Source organism: Lactuca serriola, chromosome 4 (assembly GCF_051521515.1).
Source record: "Lactuca serriola cultivar US96UC23 chromosome 4, Lser_US96UC23_V15, whole genome shotgun sequence".
NCBI classification, from domain to species: domain Eukaryota; kingdom Viridiplantae; phylum Streptophyta; class Magnoliopsida; order Asterales; family Asteraceae; genus Lactuca; species Lactuca serriola.
This window is the reverse complement of record NC_136411.1, coordinates 293,988,449-293,996,520: the sequence shown is the minus strand read 5'-3', so window position 1 is coordinate 293,996,520 and position 8,072 is coordinate 293,988,449.

Genomic DNA, 8,072 nt, shown 5'->3' with positions numbered 1-8,072 from the left:
GCTTTGTGATCCTCGGCATCCCAGTCACAAACTAGAGGGGCATATCGAGATTTAAATATACCATAGAAATGTTCAATGAATCTCAAAGGATCTAGGAGTTTTCATAGATTTAAAACTTAAATTTCTTTTTGTTTTTCATGGTGGAAATTAGTGAATCGTCATTCACTTACCTTCAAATATTCTGTAACTAGATTATGGCATCCCTTTTCTAGGTTGTAGAATATTGTGTTGGGTCCTAGCTATAATATCTCATTTGGGTGATTTATTAAGGACTCAATCAATCAACTAACTTGAATTTGTTTTCTCCCGTTTTGTAGATGTCAAAGTACGACAACTATGGTCTTCCCAAATCTCGTGGAGCAAGCATTCCACATAGAGATGATATTCCACGATTTGATCGAGGAACAAGATATCATGCTTCACTTCCTCCACCTCCTCCAATTATTCTCCTTAACCCACAAGACCGAAGAATTGAAAGGTTCAATGTCACTAAAGCCCTATTGGAAATGAAACATGAAGATGGTAAATCCGTGTGTGCCCACGTTCTAGGAATGAAATCACACATCGATAGGTTGATAATGTTGAGTGCATCATTCCCTGATAAGTTGGCTGTGAACTGGGTTCTACAGTCACTTCCTGAATCATATAGTGAGTTTAAGAGAAAGTATTATATGATGGATCATGACGAAAACCTCATTGACCTAACTTACATGCTCATTGTTGCTGAATCAGAAATGATTTGGCAAAGCAATGGAGCATATTTGTTGGGAAAGTCAACCAACCATTCTTTTGAGGACGTTGTAAGAGAACCGACCTACGTTTGATGCCAAGAGAAAGGGTGTTGGATACAACTCTGCCCTAAGAGCCTGAAGATTCCTGAAGATGAGAGAGTCAAAGAGTATGGCTGTGCTGCAGGTAAAATCCACTATCTAACTCCATTAAGTTCCTATTCATTGATTCTTAATACATAATTTGATAAGATTGCATTTGAATGTTTTGCAGGATCAGTGAAAAGAGAGGAAGCTTGATCAAAAAGCAAGATGAGTGTAATTACAAATAAATGGATCTCGATTGCATGGATTTGAAGATTAGATTTTGAGCTTAGAAAGCTATGATAGAGTTGTTAGGAATTTTTCTTTTGACTACATAGTTTTCAGTTGATTTTGCATTGTAAGGACAAATTCTTTCCGCTGCTTTTATGAATAAAATAAATTTTGTTTGACTCATTTATTTATTTATTTATTTCCTTGCAATGAAATCGTTATGAAAAATTGATGTTCATATATTTCTACAACGAGTGGATGTGATTCTTAATTATGTTGTTTGTGGAAATGACGAGAATTTAACAAATAAGGAGAGTTTCTCATCACCCAAGGTTCAATTGGACAGAAACTTGGAATCATGCAACTTGGTTGCACGATGAATGTGAAATTTCATATTTGGAAATTAGACTAATTCGTTGACTAAGTGTCGAGTGAAGGACTAGGAGATCAAGTACACAAGGTTGTGTGTTGATCAAGTCCACCACAAGAGTGACAAAGATATTCATCATGATTTACTAAAAGTTTAGTAGATGTGATTATACTTACAAGATTAAATGTAATTCTGAATTGATTGAAAGGTTTAAATCAATAGCAGAACGAATAAGAAGAATCAAGTAGGCAGAATGATAAAAGTTTCTCTATTCTAAGAAGAAGGGAGAGTACCTTTTATGCTTTATGATATGTCTTAATGATTAAGAACCATAACTCAATTAATCATCTAAGTAAATATTAGTACAATTATATGTCTAAGAAGAGGAATCAAGAATTGAAGAAATGGTTAAATCAAGAAGTCAATCATACTTCGTTCCAAAACAAGTCTTAAAGTTAAGATTGTGACGTTGAGTGACAAGTCTTAAGAAGGTTTATAACATTCATCAAATGTAGAATTTGAAAAGGGTTTTCTTATTCTTGCACATTTGAAATTGGTAAGTTGTGATGTCTTGGATAAGACAAGGATCAACTAGGACCGATTTTATGATGTGTTTTGTTTTGATAAAAACTACACTAACTCTTGAATATTTGGTTGTCGAGAAATGTTTATTGACAAGAGAATTTTATATGTCAAGGAGTCAGTGGGAGTCTTAATGGTCTTGAAAAGTTTAAGAACTAATCAAGAATAAACCTTATCGATCATCACTAGCACACGAGTTAAGGTTTACAACCTATCGTGTAGACACTATCTTGTTTCTGTGTTGTTCCAATCAAGTTAATTATACATATGAGTTCTATGAGTTCTCATTTGAACGCGTAAAAGGCAAGCACCTTGATCAATGAAATGTACACTGATAGGAAAGGATGAGTTGCTTAACTGCTTGGAAGACATGGTGGGTATCCGTGTTACCACAAGGCAAGAAATCAAGATTAAGAGTTCGGTCCATATGAGTTTGAATTTGTCATAAATTTTGGTTTTAACAAATTCACATGGATAGGAACACGTACACCATTAAAATCTAAGTGTCATAAGATTCCCTCCTTCATGGAAATGACTGTGAGGAAATGCTTTCACTAAGAGAGATTTTAAGAAGATAGTGATTGTGAAAATTGGATTCTCGAATTCGATTATGGTTACGGTATCCCTTTCCATGATTCGAATTGTGAGATTTGGCAGTTAGTCTGAATTGTTTAGACACACATATGAGCTATCTAAGACAAATGTGTATAAGTTCAAGAAGCCTTGATAAAAGATTACCAAAGCATTAGGTATTATAAACATGAACTTAAGAAATTCAATATGTATTGTTTTTCTAGAAGTTAAGTTGGTTTCTGAATACATGTCAAAGCTAGTGGGATCATAAGTGTTATGTTTATAATAATAATCATCGTGATAGTGGGAGCCTAAATGTTATGATTATATGATTACTAAGGAAAGTATTGCAAGTTAGCAATATTAATTATAGAAAAACTAGAGTCATACTTTCCAAAGTTGTAAGGGTTGAATAGTTGTTTTGCTATAATTAAGGGAGAGAATATTATGCTTCATTCCAAATCTAAAGGCTTAGGTTTTGGAATGTTAACAAAATTAGTCAAGGATACATAATGTGTTCTTAAATTTCGATTATGATTACGTCATTCCTCTTCATAGTTCGAATTATGAGAACATAGCACATACGCTTCGGGTATAGGATCGATTGCAAATGCTATAATGTTTGACCATTCTAAAATTTTCCAAATGTCTAGCGCATTTAGAGGGAAAAGACAAGAATCGGTTTTGACTAAGATAATTAAACAACTATCAAAGGACAATCCAAAGTTCGCCGAGGATTGGTTGCTTGTGAGTAGTTGGAAGTATAGTATTGGATGGACCATATCGACATTATTATGAATAGATAAGATTCTATTAAGTATGAGTTGTCATATGGTGAGTATGGAAATGTTTCCATATTGGGAGTTGGATATTGAAAGTTTATGTCTAGATTAGAAATTTTATGCAAAAGGATGTTCAAAGGAATGTACTTTGAGTAAGAGACATCACATCTATGGAATTGTCTTGTAACAATCTCCGATAGAGGACTTTGTAATTTCATTGGCAATAGTCATTGTGGCTTTAGTGCAGTGACATTATGAAAGGATCATTGCATAAAATGTTAGAATCTAACATATTCCATAAGTGGCAAGAATTTGATATTCTTTCACTTGTGAAAAGGATTAGGAGTTGTGAAATTAGTATGATTGGAAATGTGATCTATTTTACAAAGTAAGAATCGTACGTAAACATTTTGTGCATGCTGAGAGCATGGGACAAGTGTTGTAATAATTCAAGTAAGAAGTTGATTACCCGAAACAACAAATAATGAGTAATCGATATGGTGATAAATAAAAGGTGTTTTATTTATACTCAAGGTTTGAGGCCATATGGGATTAGTATTATTCTTGTGTTTCACTTTGCATGTTTTGACTTCCTGAATAATTTAATTGGTTTAGAACAGTCAAATTATTTGAACGGGCCACAGTCGTTCATATGTTGGAAGTAGATATGAATGAAGACTGCCACGAATTGGTGTGTGGATTGTCTAAAGAGCATTAGACATAAGAAAATGTTTGCTGCAACGTTCATGAATGCTTATTAATATGATTTGAGCATTGGATTAAACCCACGCTCACTTGGATCACTTCATGGATTTTATCACGAGTGATTGGTGAGACGATAATATCTTATATTCTTGAAATCGAGATGTGTGAGTTGTATCTTGCGAATCGGTTGCACATTGATAATATGTAAACGCCTCAGTAACATGGTGTTATAAAACATATTGTTGTGTGTAATTCGGTAAGTGAGTATATTGTTGTGTGTAATTCGGTAAGTGAGTGCAAGCGATCATTGAGTCAAAGTTTATCCATTTCTTTTATCCAAAGTAGGATAAAAGCGATTTCTGTGGGCCCCTCGATGATTTAGTGATGGCACCTAAGTGCTTGGCCAAGCCGGGACTAAATTGATGTGTTCAATTGTAGTCTGTTGTCAGTCGTCATAAATCTGAAATCGATAAACATCACATAGACAGAGAGAGTAATTTAGATCCATGTCTCCGTCTATACGACATCTAGAATGGAGGAATATATGATCCCTTATCTAAAGGACACGCGTATCTAATAGGATCAGAGTTGACAGCGGCTTTGGAAAGCTACGATTGCAAATCAGGATCTGAAGTCATACGCATAATAGTTATTAGACTTATCCAAGTGGGAGACTGTTGGATTAGTGTCTAAGTCCATAACTATTTTGGTATGTACTTGACCCGATGGTGCATGGTCCTTTTGGGTTGCCTTCACCAAAGCAACTTGATAGGATGAATTATGGAGAGAAAGGATTAAATGTGATTTATTAATATATTATGAGAATAATATATTAAATCAGAAATCAGATTGTTTAATTAATATTAGTCAAGAATTAATAAGAATTAAGTTTGTGACTAAAATACATTAATTAAACTTAAGGGACTAGAACTGTCAATTGTATGATAGTCGAATAATGAGCTAATGGACTTCATATTAAAGGGGTGGATGAATTCTATGGTGAAACCCATTAGAAATCGTCCTAGGCCTTTAAGGAAGGAGTCCATGGGTTGCTTAGGGCCTAAGCATCCAAATTAGGGTTTCCTTGTTTGATAACCCTAAGAGCTTCACCATTTAAAGGACCCTTATTGCTCAAAAACGTGGAGAACTTCTTGATTAGGGTTTCTACACGTTTTGGGCAGCCTCCTTCTCTTCTCTTCTTCATCCTCTTGCTCTCGGTGTTTATGAAACATTAGAGGAGTGACATTTGTGACTCTAAGCTTTCTAAAGTCATTACAAGGAGAATTGAGATTGTTATTGCTACATAACAATCAAGGTATGATCTAAACCCTAATTTATATGTTACATTGATTATCATATGCTAGATCTAGGGTTTATAGTCTTGGATGAATTGCATGTATAATAGAGAAACCTAGATCCAAGCATAAGGGTTTGTATGAGCACATAGGATGTTCTTATAGCTAAAACCCATCAAAAAAGACAAAACAAATCATAGAATCCTTTGATGTGTGCTAGTTGGAGGAGAATGAGACGAATGCTAGAGTGGGTCCAGATTGGTTGTTTGATTACACATCTTTATTCAAATCCTTTAATGTGTTTTCAAATGATTCACCTGGTTCTACTTTTGGTTCGAAGACTGTGATTGATGATGAAGACGAAGAAGTTGTTTACAGACCACCTGTGATATCCTCTATGACTCCTACAGTGGATGCTATGCATGAAGAATTAAATAAATTTGAAAAACTTGGGGTTTGGAAATTAGTTGAGTTACCTAAGGGCAAGAAGTTTCTTGGCACACAACGGGTCTATCGTAACAAGCTAGATGATTCCGGGGTCATTGTATAGAATAAGGCTCGGTTGGTTGTACGTGGATTTAGACAAATCGAGGGTCTTGACTACACTGAAGTTTATGCTCCGGTGGCTCGCTTGGAGTCTATTCGTATTTTCCTTGCGTATGCCTCCTACATGAACTTCACAATATACCAGATGGATGTCAAGACTGCCTTCTTGTATGGCGCTGTGAAGGAAGAAATATGTGTTGATCAACCCCTGGGTTCATTAACACAAAGTTTCCCAATCACTTATACAAGTTGGACAAGGCTTTGTATGGGCTACATTAGACTCCTCGAGCATGGCATGCGACTCTTATGAAGCACTTGCTCGAGCATGGCTATTTGTGACGCACAATCGATCAAACGTTATTCATTAAGCATGTTGGTGCCGATCAAATCTTGGTTTAGATCTACGTAGATGACATCATTTTTGGGTCCACAAGTCCAAAGCTACGCAAGGAGTTTGAAGGCGTGATGAAGAAAAGGTTTGAGATGAGTTCACCAGGAGAAATGATCATGTTTTTGGGTATTCAGGTCAAAAAAGATTCAACCAGAATCTTGATACATCAAGCAAGGTATGTTGAAGATATGCTGGAGAAGTTCGGGTTTTGAGACACAAAACCCTCATTGACACCGATGGCTGAGAGACCTCTGTTAATTCTTGATACTGATGGCGAATCTGTAGATCAGACTGATTACATATCGATGATCGGATCGTTGATGTATCTACCTGCAAGCAGGCCAGACATCATGTTTGCCTTTGTCAATGCGCGCGATATCAGGCTAATCCTAAACTTTCACATCTTATTGTTGTCAAAAGAATTTTTCGGTATCTTAAAGGCAGCCCAAAACTGGGTCTTTGGTATCCGAAAAATTCTGAATTTGATCTATATGCTTTTGCTGACAGTAATTATCAAGGCTGTGAGCTTGACAGGAAATCAACTTTTGGTGGGTATCAATTTCTCGAAGACCGGCTGGTGTCATGGAAGTGGAAGAAACTGATGGGTTTTGAGCAAATTATCAATCCTATGGTGCACATGCAAAACCCTAAAATTTTGGATCTAGGTTTATCTAATTGTACTTGCAAATTATCCAAAGCTCAAAAGCACTACATCTAGCATACTGTAATCGAAATTATATATGTAAATAAGGTAAAGATCTTACCTTGATTGTTATGTAGCAATAACAATCTCAAATCCTCCTTGTGATTGGCTTTAGAAAGCTTAGTGTCACAAATGTCACAACTCTAATGGCTCACAAACACCGAGAGAAAGAGGATGAATAAGGACAAGAGGAGAGCTCCCAAAAACGTCTAGTAACCCTAAGGAAACTCTTAGCTGCGTTTTTGGTGCCCTAAGGGTCCTCAAATAGTGAGGCTGTTAGGGTTATCTAACAAGGAAACCCTAATTTGACTTCTTAGGCCCTAAGCAGCCCATGAACTTCGTCCTTAGAGGCCTTGGACGATTTTTGATGGGTTTCCCCATAGAGTTCGTCCACTCCTCTAATATGGAGTCCATTAGGCCACTATTCAACTATCACACATTTGATAGATCTAGTCCCCTAAGTTCAATTAATATCTTTTAGCTACAAAATTACTTCTTATTAATTCTTGACTAATATTAATTAAACAATATTATTTCTCTATTAATATATTATTTATATAATATATTAATAAATCATAATTAATGCTCTCTCTCCATTATTCATCCTATCAAGTTGCTTTGGTGAAGGCAGCCCAAAAGGACTATGAACCATCGGGTCAAGTACATACCAAAATAGTTATGGACTTAGAAACTAATCCAATAGTCTCCCACTTGGATAACTCTAATAACTATTCTGCATATGACTTCAGATCCTGATCCGCAATCCTAGCTTTCATAAGTTGCTGTCAACTCTGATCTTATCAGAAGCATTTCCTTTAAGATAAGGGATCATATATTCCTCCATTCTTGATATTGTATTGACTGAGACATGGATTTAAATCATTCTCTCTGCCTATATATTGTTTCCCGACTTCCAATTTATGATGACTGACAACAAAAAACAATTGAGCACATCAGCTTAGTCCCGACTTGGCCAAGCACTTAGGGTTTCATCACTAAATCATCGAGGGGCCCACATATATCGCTTTTATCCCACATTGGCTAAAAGAAATGGATAAACTTTGACTCAATGCTCACTTGCA